Source organism: Lathyrus oleraceus, chromosome 6 (assembly GCF_024323335.1).
Source record: "Lathyrus oleraceus cultivar Zhongwan6 chromosome 6, CAAS_Psat_ZW6_1.0, whole genome shotgun sequence".
Classification (NCBI taxonomy): Eukaryota; Viridiplantae; Streptophyta; class Magnoliopsida; order Fabales; family Fabaceae; genus Lathyrus; species Lathyrus oleraceus.
The window spans coordinates 320,511,503-320,521,683 of NC_066584.1; the positions used below are offsets into that span (position 1 = coordinate 320,511,503).

Here is a 10,181-nt window from a genome sequence, read left to right on the forward strand (position 1 = left end):
CTGAAATCATCAGTAAATATGATGAAGTACCGAAAACCTCCTCTGGTTGGTATGTTCAGTGGTCCACATACATCAGTATGTATGAGGGCTAAAAGATCATTAGCTCTTTCACCTTTTCATGTGAATGGAGACTTTGTCATCTTTCCAGTTAAACAAGATATGCATGTCTCATATGATTCATGGTCAAAAGAGTCCAAGAGTTCATCTTTATGGAGTTTGGAAATGCGTTTCTCATTTATGTGGCCTAATTGACAATGTTAAAGGTAAGTTGGATTTAACTCATTAGGTTTCATCCTTTTAGTATTGATGTTATAAATAGGCATTTCAAGATCAAAGACATATAGTCCATTGTTCATTTGTACAATAGCATAAAATATATCATTCAAATAAATGGAGCAACAATTTTTCTTTATTATAAATGAAAACTCAAACTTGTCCAAACAAGAAACAAAAATAATATTCCTGCTAATTGCAGGTACATAATAACAGTTCTCTAACTGAATTATTAAACCACTAGGTAAAGTCAATACATAAGTTCCTATGGCTAAAGCAACAACCTTTTCTCCATTGCCAAGTTGTAGGTCAACTTCACCTTTTGCCAAATCTCTACTCCTTTTTAGCCCCTGCACATTGGTACAAATGTGAGAACCACATCCAGTATCTAATACCCATGATACAGAAGTAGATACATTAATTTCAATAACAAAAATACCTGAAGTTGAAGTCTCTACTCCATTCTTCTTATCTTCCAGGTACTTTAGGCAGTTTCTCTTCCAGTGTCCGGTCTTACCACAATGTAATCAGGTGTCTTCCTTTGCTATGCCTCCACTAGGCTTCAAAGCAGGATCAATGGGTTTTGGTTTGGAAACTTCCTTGCCTTTCCCTTTACCACCCTACTTGGCGGGTCTTTTGTTCTGTCTCTTTCTATTTCCGATCATCAGAATGGACTTCCCTTTTGACTTCAGATTCTGCTCAACAGTTCTTAACATGGCTAGCAGTTCAGAAAGAGATTTGTCCATACCATTCATATTGAAATTAAGGACAAATTGACTGAAGCTATCTGGCAACGATTGCAAGATCAAATCAGTCGCAAGTTCCTTTCCGAGGGGAAAACCCAACCTCTCAAGGTTCTCCACATACCCGATCATCTTGAGCACATGGGGACCTACAGGGGCTCCCTCAGCTAACTTACCTTGAAAAAGGGCTTTTGAAACTTCAAACCTTTCATGCATTTCCTGCTCTTGATAGAGCATCTTCAGGTGTTCGATCATATCAAACGCTGACATGTTCTCATGTTGCTTTTGCAACTCTGAGTTCATGGTAGCTAGCATGAGGCAGACAGCTTCAGTGGCATCATCGACATGCTTCTTATAAGCATCTCTTTCTGCCTTAAGTGCAAAAATAGGAGGTTCCTCTTCAGGAACATGTTTCTCCAAGACATACATCTTTCTATCATGCTTGAGGATAATTCTCAGATTTCGGTGTCAATCCAGAAAATTTGTCTCAGACAATTTTTCCTTATCAAGGATTGATCTTAAAATGTTATTAGAGGTGTTTGTTGTCATGGTAATCTACATGAAAAATATGAAAATATAAGTATCACTAAAATAACATATTTAATTAGGCCTTTAATTAAATATGCTCCCACTATTTTACTAAAAAAAAAATGACCTTCATCATTTGATTCGAAAAATCCTGTTGGAATATTTTTTAGTGGGTCGAGATCCACATTTCACTTTGTTTTAAGTCCGTGTAGGAGGATTACACAAAACTGGATTATTTAGGTAGGAACTCATTCCAATTGTATCTAATACAACTTTCGAATATTTTAGTTGGGTGAATAATTCCTTATTCTAATCCATCACATGGATCATTTCTAACTCTTACTTCTAAACGTATATAATCTTATTATAATTTGTTTAATTAAGTTTGACTCATTGCTTTAGCAACTGGATATTACAATTATCCCATATCACCTTACTAATATAGAACATGCACCTCACGTAGGCGAAACCTACATTATTCGATACTAGTCTTGATGAATGCTAAAACTTGGAAACCATAAACTTAATATTTAATTTGAGGGAATTTGCAATTATTCTGATCTCACCGGCTTATTTATCATATAAATCGTCTCTCACATGCATCAACATACATACAAAATGAAACAGTTATGGCCCCTAGCGCAATTGTTCTCCCAAGCCAATGAGAGAACCTAAGTTAACCTAATAACGATCTAAGCTTTTCCAAGCAAGATCTTCAAGGTTGTCCTCCTTTGATATTGTATTCTTCTCTTTCTTCATAACATTCGTTACATAAAAGAAACTCGTTTTACATACGAGGGAGTGTGATGAGAAAAGAAGTTACATTAAGAGATTAAAAGAGAGGCATGACACGCATGTCGTATTTTAAAATCCAAAAAGTAAAATAAAGGAAAATTAAGGCTATAACCGATCACCACAAGAAAATAATAATAAACACATTATTATTATTAATTTAAATTCTATTAATTAAATAAACCAAATTAAATTTTGGCGACTGATCACACTAGGAGAATCGCGATCCAAAATGCAGCGGAAATTAAAATTTTCTCCTTCAGTGATCCTTACGAATGGGCATGATCAGTGATAGAAATTGTTACCTCTTGTAGCGATTGAAACCTATGATGCAGATCTAAGGAGTGATCACGAACGTTGAATGGTGACAACACCTCTACTCAGTCCACACGAACGGGTTCCTTTAGTCTCAGTGCTAGCTCCTACGAATGAAGGCTTTGAGTGAAAGAAAGAGAAACAAAATTTCATCTAATCAAATGCTTATGCACAAGGGTTCTATTTATAGAACCACTTGTGTGGGCTACAAGCTAAAAATCCCACTTAAGTGTATGTTGCCCATATCTTATGATATACCAAAATTACTTAAGCGCGTGGTACCTTACCATATTTCATATTCTACTTAAGTGCACCGTACCTTACGATGTTCTACAATTCACTTAAGTGCACCGTACCTTATGATGTTCCTTATTTACTCTATCTCTTATCAATCAGTCCTTTTGTGTGTGACCCTGTATGTTTTCACGACATTGGCAATTATATTAAATCACGTATTTAACATAATAAATAATATGCGGTATCTAGCAACACATCACGGCTACCCAAGACACGAAAATGTCATGTGATTTGACAAATCCTTTTGTGATAATACTTATGTGTACAATTATCCTTTTGCCCTTATGTCTATATTGAACACAAGGCATAGACCGTGTCATCCTTGTCCAGTTCAATATTGGGCTCTTAGACATCCATCCTGTTACACAGGATGGATAAATTCCATCTAGGTCACTCATGTTCCTCAGCATGCTTCGTGGAGTACCCATCAATTGTCTTTATGGTCATCCAGTTACGGACAATGTTTGATCAGCAATAAAACACTCGACTCTACATCTAAGGTCCATAGTGGTTTCAGGTCGAAGGGTCGTATACACCACTATCACCATGAGAATAACTTATGACACTTTGCATAACATTCTATATAGTATTCTCATAGTGGGTCAGTCCAGTATAAATATTACTCATAATATTCATACTTGTGTTTAAGACTTGATAACTCCTTATCCATGATCCATGGGATGTTATCATCAGTTTATATACATAATAGTCTTAATGATTTAATGTCATCTCACTTCACAACAAAGCTCGACTATGGATACTTTAAGAGTATTGTCCTTATGTTTAATGGGATCTCATGATTAAGTCACACTTTATACATTAAATAGACTAGTTATTCTAGGGACTTTATTAAACAAACATAATAAAGAAAAAAACCTTTTATTATTAATAAATAATTCGATACAAGTACCAAAAGTATTGGCCTCTAGGGATTACACCAACACAAACAACTTTCATCCATAATATGTCTATCATCTTTTGCATGTCATTCACCACATATTGCTTGCATTTTGCACCAACGTTTTTGTTAATGTGAAACCTACATAGAAAATTAATCGACCTGGGAACCACAATTTCAATTGCTTTCATCAAAGTAAGATCTCTATCTGTCAAAATCACTTGTGGACACAAATATTTCTCCACAAATAATTCTTTAAGTTTCTCCAATATCCAACAAAAATTCTCTGTCTGCTCAGACTCCATATACACAAATGCAACAGCAAAAGTCAACTCGGCTGATGTCATGCCAACAATTTTAAACAAAGGTTGTGTATATTTGTTTGTCTTGTAGGTGTTATCCATAACTATCACAATAGGAAAAATATTCAATAACTTAACTGAATCAAGATGGGCCCAAAATATATCTCTCACAACTTTTGAGTCATCCCTTTTTCTACTTCAATACACATAGCCTGCATCCTCAATAAGCTTAAACAAATGTCGTATCTCACTTCTAGGACCTCTTATCTCTTTTTTTATCATACTCTTATGCTTTTATATTTGTGTAATCCGAGTGACATTCTCTAGATCTTGGTCTTGCAAGGAAATTAATATGTGTCTAGGTGGTACATGTCTCTTTGTCAAATCAACGACATGCTGCTTCTCATTCGTGGTCAACCTACCAACAAAGGAATGACCTTCTAATCTATCAGGTAAACCATGATTATGGACCCCACATTTTACATCAATCTTCCAACCAGACTCATCTTTTGCCGGAGTCGACCTGATTTTAAATGGGCATTCACATCTTTTGGATGCACTTTGGGTTCCACTATCAGTATCCTTGTATTTCCCACCTTTATCACAATCAAATATTAATTTGTTACTTCTCTCTCTTGTCTGTTTCAGTATCTGAACGAGTGATAATAACAGTTACTTTATTATGGATTTCAACCTCTTTAATCCATCTGATCACCTCTTCTCGTATACCAAATCTTTGAGTGGTTAAAAAAGCATCTGAAGTATCTACACATACTTGGGGAAGAATTTCCATACCTTCACAATAAAAAAATGTTAAAAAAATAATTTAAAAATGCAAATCGGAAGGCTGCAGGGAAGAGTTATGGATCATATAAGGTGTATGTTAATCTGTTAACCGAAACACATATGATAAGTGTTCCAGAACGTTTTTTTTTTCAAAACTGGACCAGAACTCTTCAAATAAGTCTTCCAGAATACGTTATGCAGTAAACCAGATGTCTTTCATGAAGCCTTCCGGTTTGGAAAAAAAACATACCGGAAGTCTTTTCCAATGAGTTCCGGTACGAGGGTGAATAGTGCAATTTTCAGAAGTCCAATTGAATTGTTAAAAATGAAATGGTAAATTGGTTAAAAGCAAAAAAGACTAAAATTGGTATTTTTTAAAAAATATAGGATACTGATATAACTGTAGGGATATGAACGGTATGACGTAAAATTTTCTAACTGTGATGTTAAAAATTTGGCATGTGACCTATAATGTTTGAGTAATGGAGCGGTCTGTGAGAGCGTGTTGACTGATTTGGGTCGGATCGGGTTCTTGTAGATTCAGTAGGGATAACTCCATGGATGGTCATGTGTCCTTCACATATGTTTATGTAACTTCCTCAGATTCCACGATGAGCAAGTGGAAATGGTGTTTACTAACATGGTTATAATCTCTCATCATAATTGTAACACAACCCCTTTTCTTGTAGGGCGTGAAGTTCCTCTGTGGACATCCGTTTGATAGGAATGTGTGGTTTAGGTGAAGTAATTGTAACACAACCCCTTTCTTGTAGGGCTTGAAGTTCATTTGTGCGCATCCGTTTGATGGGAATTTGTGGTTTAGGTGAAGTAACGGTAATGGTTGGTTTGAAAGATGATATGGTGGTGATGGGATTTGGTTGGAACTATTTTGAGGAAAAAGGGTTCTAGTCAAGAAATTTCTCCTCTTAAAGTTTAACTAAGTGAAATGCTTGTGTGAGAGATAATGCTTGTACTTTGCGGCGAATGGCCAATTTCAAGCCTTAGATGAAGCAATTCAGGTAGAATGGTGGTGGATAGCCCACAATATGATTAGCTAGGACTTCAAATTGAATTTGACAATCCTTCATTGACATAGTTTAAACAAGGCACCTTTAAGATCTTCGAATAAGGAGGGGTGAATTTGGATTCCACATATTAAAGGAAAGCAGACCAAGTAAGTGATTGGCCATTGGAACGATGCTAAAACTCCGCCCTCCATGCATAAGAAAGTAAGAAAGTTATGCATAGTCGTTGGTCATCCGGCGTGAGGTGATAATAGAAAAACTAATTGATTTTGAATATCCAAACTAACTAATTTGATCAGTTAAAACGTCAAATGGGTATATGTCAAATCCTCAAGGAGTGAAAGGGGAACATGAATCCAAGTGGTGGAATACAAGCTTGAAGGTCATGAAATTCAAAAATGAGGATGTTAATGTTGGCGGAGATATTGAATGGAGGAAGGTAGGAGAGGAATCTATGGACACACAAATTTATTATGAACAAATTAAAACACAATAAATTTAAAAGGTAATAAAGCTACGTGCAAACTCGACTAGAATGCAAGGCATTCCTAACAAACTTTTGACTACTGATAACGTGAAATTATATCATATTTTAGGACTTAATTCAATTAAATTATATTATTATTTATTTCAATTTACTTCATTTTATTAGATATTACGCGGTATTTCCTTTCTATTTGTCTCAGGTGATCTATTTGAAGCAAAAGTAAAAAAAGGAAGAAAATGAGGTGCAAAAAGGAATGAAAAGAAACAAATAGCAAAAGCCAAGCCCAGCCCAAAGAAGACACAGGCGTTGTGCCTGTGACGAGCGTCACAGAGGCTGTGACGAGCGTCACGCCTTGCACACTTCTGTAACGAACGTCACACATGGTGTGACGAACGTCACACCATTCCTACATTTTTGGCACCAGGAACGCGTTGAACCTATCTGCACGCTTGACTCTTTTTCAAAGTAATGGCTATATTTATGGAAGACGTTTTGAAAACCGTTACGGAAGGCACCAATATAAATAACTACTTTCAAAACCTGCAGAGCACATGCTTTTTTCCAGATTTCGGAAGTTTCCAATTTTCTTTTTCTCAGCAGCTTAGGCATACCTTTTACATACTACTTTTGCAACTTTTATTATTTTCTTTTGGCAATTCTATTTTCTTCTCTAGCACTTAATTAGTTTTTCACATAATAGTTTCTACACCGGAAACTATTGTGTACCTTTTCACCGGATCTAACCTTACGTTAGAATCTAGTTTTTTTTTATTCCTTCGTTTTAATTTGTTGGTTAATTGAAGAATTCAAGAACAAATCCTACCGGCTTGTGGTGGAGTGTTCAAGACTACTGTTTAAATTATTCAGGTTCTTTAATTATTGTTTAATGCTTTGTTTTATTATTTATTTATATTATTTGCTTGAGATGAGTCTGTTTATGCATGATATTTATTTAAGTCTGTTTAGCATGTCTGGCTAATTCGCTTAGATATCGGTATGTAAAGTAAGCGGAATAAGGAATCAAAACTAAGTCGGTTTAATTAAGTTTAAAATAAAAATCACTCTTTTTACGGTCTCAATTTACAGGTTTAATAACAAGGTTTTTGTACGAAAGTAAAAGACATAAAGAAGTTAAAATCAATAGAGCGAGAGTTTGAGGTTTTAACTGGACAGTGTAAATTGGACATTAATTCTAGATCAGGGCGAGAGCAATTTTTAGAGTTAATTAAATTCTAATCTTTTCCAAAAAGTATTTTTAAAGATTGAATGTGAGGACGAGAGTTAAGCATTCAAATTTAATTATATAACCTAAATCAACAGAGCGAGAGTTTGAGATAAGGGTGTTTAAACGGTTAGTGTTTTCTTAAAAAGAGTTTCTACGAACTTTATTGCTTTCAAAAAATGGTTTTTGACTTAATTATAAGTGACAACTACGTTAACATAAAATCATGGTTTATTCAACAGAGCGAGAGTTTGAGATAAAACTTTTAATCAATAAAGTCAACTGAAAAGATTTGTTTTAAAACCAAGGGACCGACAAAGAATTGATTCCTTAATTACGACGAACTGCATACCGATATCCGCTTTATTAATATTTAATCTAGATCTTAGTTTAGTTTTTAGCTTTTCCCCAAACAATCAAACATTATCCACCTTAGCTTTACGAAGTAACCTTAGATAACGGTATATCGATTCATAAGTCCCTGTGGGATCGATATCTTTTAAAACTACGCGATAGAACTGTGCACTTGCAGTTTGTACCCCAAATTCGACTCATAAAGTCGAGCGATCAAGTTTTTGGCGCCGTTGCCGGGGACTTTTATTTAGTCGATATCGTAACTCTTCCGTTACGCTGTAGAGACTAAGGTTTCTTTTTTTTCTTTTCTTTCTATCGTCGATTTGTATGCCACATACTCGCTCACAAGGCGAGCCGTTCTACTTACGAATCAACGATATCGAACTATATCTCCGAGTCTTACGACGAATTCGGGAATATCGTGCTGCAAACAATCTCCCTCCTGTAGAACTTCCTGATTTCAAAAACATTTTTCCTTCGATACCCGAGATGGCAGAACCAGCTCGTGCTCTTAGAGATTACGCAGCTTCATCACAAGATGAGCCGCATTCAAGTATTGCTCCACCCGCAATCGAAGCAAACAACTTCGAACTTAAACCTTCGTTGTTGCAGGCAGTACAACAGAACCAATTCTCTGGGAATCCTACCGAGGATCCTAACCTTCATTTATCCGTATTTGTCCAATACGCTGATACTGTTAAAGCTAATGGTGTCACTTCAGAGGCCATTCGACTTCGTTTTTTTCCTTTCTCATTAAGAGATAGCGGTAGAAGATGGCTTCAATCTCTCCCTTCCAACTCTGTCACCACATGGAACGAGTTGAAGAAAGTTTTTCTTGCCCGATATTTTCCGCCAAGCAAAACAACTATGTTAAGAGCCCAGATAAATGGATTTAAACAGAAAGATAACGAGTCTCTTTTCGAAGCATGGGAAAGATACAAAGACATGATGAGACTTTGCCCACACCATGGTTTAGAAGACTGGTTAGTAATTCACACATTCTATAATGGTCTCTTGTACAACACAAGGTTAACAATAGACGCCGCTGCAGGTGGTGCGCTAATGAACAAACCTTATGCTGACGCTTACCAGCTTATCGAGAGCATGGCCCAAAACCACTACCAGTGGGGAACCGAACGAACAATGGTGGAAAAACCTCAAACGAAAACCGGCATGTACGAGATAAGTAACCTTGATCATGTTAATGCAAAAGTGGATGCTCTGGTCCAGAAAATTGAAAGTTTAAATGTATCACCTCCAGCCACCGTAGTCGCCATAACTCAGAATTGCGAAGTCTGTGGAATCCAAGGTCACACTCCTACAGATTGTCAACTCTTAACATGAATCCAAGCAGAACAAGTAAACTATGCTCAAGGAAGCCCCTACTCGAATACCTATAACTCAAATTGGAAGAACCATCCAAACTTTTCATATAAGAGTAATAATGCTTTGTACGCACCTGGACAATCTCCAAATCAAGCCCCAGCTATACCTCCGGGATATCAGAAACCGAACCCATCTACACACAACAATAACGCCCCTAGGAAATCCAACTTGGAAATCATGATGGAAAACTTTATAGCTTCCCAACAACAAACCAATAAAGATTTCTTAAACCAGAATGTACACACTGGTGAACAAATTAAACAACTAGCAAGTAAAGTAGATGCCCTGGCTACCCATAACAAAATGCTGGAAACACAAATATCACAAGTAGCTCAACAACAAGCGCCTACTGCTGCCCCAACTGGTACATTTCCTGGACAGCCCCAACCTAACCCGAGAAGCCACGCTCATGCAATCATATTAAGAAGTGGAACGGAAGTGGAAGGACCGTCTGATCCAAGGATGGAAAACCAAAACTCTCAAAAGTCAACTGAGGAAAGTGAACCTAAGGAAAAGGCAGAGAGTAATAAGGAAACCGTAGAAAAGAAGGAACCTTATGTACCTCCACCACCTTATAAACCACCTATCCCTTACCCTCAAAGGCTTATTAAAACCAAAGATGCGGGCCAATTTAAAAAATTTGTTGACCTCCTGAAACAATTAAACGTCACTATTCCGTTTACAAAAGCTATTACGCAAATGCCCTCATATGCCAAGTTTTTAAAAGAAATTCTTTCTAATAAAAGAAAACTTGAAGATAGCGAAACCGTTAC

General features: G+C 36.4%; 1 non-coding gene across 1 annotated transcript; it reads right to left on the minus strand.

Moving 5' to 3' along the window:
- Positions 1-8,889: 8,889 nt before the first annotated feature.
- LOC127099662 (small nucleolar RNA R71) lies at positions 8,890-8,996 on the minus strand. Its single transcript, XR_007794141.1, has one exon. It is a non-coding gene; the product is annotated as a small nucleolar RNA R71 (small nucleolar RNA).
- Between the last annotated feature and the right edge of the window lie 1,185 nt (positions 8,997-10,181).